The following is a 4,255-nucleotide window of genomic DNA, read 5'->3' as shown; positions in this document are numbered from 1 at the left end:
AGTTTTAGGAATTACAATCTAATTAGAAATGGTATGGCCAATGCTAAACAAGGCGGGGGCACGGCTATATTAATCCGAAAAAATATCAAATACAAGTCTATCAACCCAGACTGTCTCATGGGCAGCTCTAGGTTAGAATCTACAATAATAGAAACAAAATTTCAAAATAACAACAAACTATATCTCATAGCAGCATACGCGACAAGTAACTGTAAAAAAGAATTCATGGCAGAACTAACTGCACTTTTCAAAGTTCTGCACCTGGACGACACAAATAACCATTACCTCCTAGCGGGAGATCTCAATGCAAAACACCCCGACTGGGGTAACCCAATAAGTAATAAAAGAGGTACCTTCCTTCTGAAGTGGTACCGGGAAAACCAAATGACGTACAGGACGACCCTCTTAAGCACAGCCGTACCATCTTATCCCAAAAGCGGGGCATTTTTAGACCTCTGTATAGCAGACAATAGACTGCAATTTAAAGGATTAGCCGATAACGGCCTCCTCGACATTTTTTAATACGATAACGACCATAGAGCAGTGCTAATAATTATCTCTCCCTACACTTCAGACCCATTACTACTCGAGAAAGAAACCACCCCCGGAAAATTAAACTACCACTAGGCCAACTGGGACGCATATCAAAATTATTTATCAACTGACAAACCTATAGACATACCCAACAATAGAAACTTCAATACAGACGAAATAGACGGCTACATAAATACATTAAACATCAACATCAACGAAGCCATTCAAACCGCAGTCCCACGTTATTCGGACAACTACAACTCAACAGACAGATACCTTACGCCAAAAATTAAGAACTTAAGGAAAAAGAAAAGCCAACTAATAACCAGAATAAATAACCTAACAAAAATACAAAACTACTCCCCAACTGCAACATTCCTCGCGAAAACACTAAAAACTACCTTGAAATCGGTACGACACGAAATAAAAATCGCGTTTCATAAATCCGTCAATAACTACTGGAGAAATAAAATCGAAACATAATCAGTCCAAAAACCAAAAGAACTTTTCCCATCGATAAATAACTTTTTCCGTAAGAAAGACACAAACAACATCGATACTCTCATAATTACACAAGACAACCTCGACACTATTCGCAGAGCTCAATATTAGCTTTCTGACACCGGATGAAGACAACAATATACAAATCACCGATCCGGAGTCAAAATTAAACATCTTAGGAGCCCACTTTGAGAAAGTCCACAGCCAGAATGCCGACCTCGGAAAACCACAGCTATCCAACATTATCAAAAGAAACATAGACTCACTCAAAATCGAAATGGAACGAGACATACTCAACGACAACACAATCTGCATATTCACTGATAAGAACACCTCCGACGATCCAGACAAAGACAGTGTCCCGCCAAACTATTTTACAACCCTCGACAATCTAACTAAAACTTTTCGTAAACTAAATAACAAGAAATCCTCTAGCTTTGACGAAATCCCTAACATATCTCTAAAAAATCTCCCAGATATCTATATACGCTACTACGCTATCGTATTCAATAACTGTCTAAACCTAACGTATTTTCCCAAAATATGAAAAACTGCCAAATTCATAACCATTAAAAAGAAAGACAAAATAGGAAGCGATCCCTCAAGCTACAGGCCAATCAGCCTCCTTCCAAATATCAGCAAAACATTCGAAACAATTATNCCGCTCGGATCAATCTTCTCACAAACTCAAAATAACCGTTACGCGCAAGATTTGGGTAATCTCCATCCGAATTATCCCGGCCTCGCATCCGCTCGGCCGCCCCGTAACATCCTAATAGCAGATTGTATTTTCTATTGGAAAAAAAAAAACTTGTTTCTTGAGTGTCGACCTAATATTTCTAATTTTTTGATAATTGTACAACCCCCCGAAAAACAACATTGATTCAATTGCCCTTGACACCCTGTTTGATGTTAATCATGTTGTTATTTTGAGTGGGGACTTCAATGCCCGACACTCCTTATGGTCCTGTTCAACCAATAATCCTTCGGGTGATACACTGAGTGATCTAATTATATTAAGGAATATTACTATTAGCGTTCCTATTAACCCCACTTATATTCCTGTTAATCCAAATTTTAATCCTTCCACCTTGGACTTCTTTCTATGTAATAGGAGGTACTTGTTGCACGAACCGAGAACCCTTATTGAAGGATCCTCGGATCATTTCCCAGTTGTTTGCACTGTAAATGCCTCTTTTCAGTATAAACTTCCCGAATTGAGATATAACTTCCGAGCAGCTCAATGGAAAGAATTCAGAGAAACATTAGATTATCATCTCGAAAACGTCGCTCCACGCTTACATACAGAGCAGCACATCGATGATGCGATTTCAAATTTTACGTCAGCTATCCAAAAATCCATTGAAACTACTGTTCCAAAAATTAAACATGAAATAACTCAGGAATCTCTTCCGAATCCTATCCTAAACCTTATTAAGCAAAAAAATGCCCTACGAAGGCGCTGGATTCATTTTACACAACCGTGGCTCAAAAAGCAAATAAATAAATTAATTGTTCAAATAAAACATGCCATTGCTGGTTGGCGTACAAATTGCTGGGATCGAAAGTTGAGCACTCTAAAAATATCTGATAATTCCCTATGGAAGCTGACGAGGAAATTTAATACTAATGCTAGACATCTCATTCCAACCCTTCTTAGACAAAGTACTCCTATATTTACGGATGTTGATAAAGCCAATACACTTGCCCAACAATATGAAAGCGTTTATTTTGAGGCACACAATCGCGGTAATCCCTCCTATAACCAACAAGTCGCTGGTCGACTAAACAAAGAGTTTTCTATGCCCTTCCAAACCAATGACCACATAAAACCTACTTGTCCATCTGAAATCTATACTATAATCAAAGCTCTTAAACGAATGTTGCGCCTGGACACGATTCCATTTCAAACGCTGTTACCAAACAGCTCTCACAGAAAGCATTCGTTTTCTTGACTAATATCGTAAACTCGATACTCCGAAACGGCATTTTTCCCAAAGCTTGGAAGAAAGCAATTGTAATACCTGTCCATAAGACAGGGAAGTCCCTAACCGACCCAGCCAGCTATCGCCCAATTAGTCTTTTAAATACGTTTTCCAAAATTACTGAAAAAGTAGTTTTGCGGCGACTGCAAACTTATCTTGAAAAGCTAGATATTATCCCTGCCCCTCAGTTTGGATTTAAACGGAAACATTCTACCATACATCAATTAATTCGTTTAACCGATCACATAAAAACTCAGCTTGAACTTAATAATAGTACCGTCTTAGTTCTACTTGATAGCGAAAAAGCGTTTGATTCGGTTTGGCATGAGGCCTTACTGATGAAGTTAATCGAATATAAAATCCCTTACTCGATCGTACGATTATTAAGATCATATCTCAGCGACAGAGAGTGTAAAATTAGGGTTGGTAATCAATACTCTGACCCAATTAAAATAATAGCAGGAGTTCCCCAAGGATCCATTCTGGGGCCCGTTTTATTTAACATATATACTACTAGTATTTTTAGTGTAGTTCCTACCAATGTGTAGATAACAGGTTTTGCGGATGACCTAGCCATATTTTCATCTGGACCTTCCCTTGAAAACTCTATTAATCGCATCCGCAACGCAGCCCATCAAATTATCAAGGAACTGGAAACTTGGAAAATACGAACTAACCATAGCAAAACGGAAGCTATTATATTTACTAGAAGAAGGGCTCACCCAACCTGTATTAAATTGCGTAGCCCTATCATACCCTTCTCTAAGACTGTTAAGTATCTAGGATTATACATAAATTCTAAGCTGCTTTGGCGGGATCACATAATGGCGGCTAAACGTAAGGCAGTAACTAAGTTTGCCAAATTCTATCCGTTCCTCAAATCTACTTCCCTTGGTCAACATTGGAAACTTATATTATATAAGTCTATTATAAGACCTCTCCTTACGTATGGTTGTCAAGTATGGCACACTGCTGCCCCATACCTATTACATAAATTACAAATTACCCAAAATAAGATATTGCGAGTAGCCACTAATACTCCTAGGAGGACTCCCATTGACACATTTCATCTGGATCTAAACGTTCCTCTATTGGTTTCCCACATCCATAATATGAATGAATCATTTAAACGTTCGCTTCTAACCCACCCGTACGCCAATATCAGAACTATCGATATTTACAAACAACCCTTCTAGTCCCTTAAACGGAGTAAACGAAGATGATAAAAATCAGTT

This window comes from Orussus abietinus, unplaced genomic scaffold, assembly GCF_000612105.2.
Source record: "Orussus abietinus isolate OABI.00-Male unplaced genomic scaffold, Oabi_2.0 scaffold542, whole genome shotgun sequence".
Taxonomy (NCBI): Eukaryota; Metazoa; Arthropoda; class Insecta; order Hymenoptera; family Orussidae; genus Orussus; species Orussus abietinus.
The sequence above is the reverse complement of the archived record's forward strand: the minus strand, read 5'-3'. Positions refer to the sequence as shown.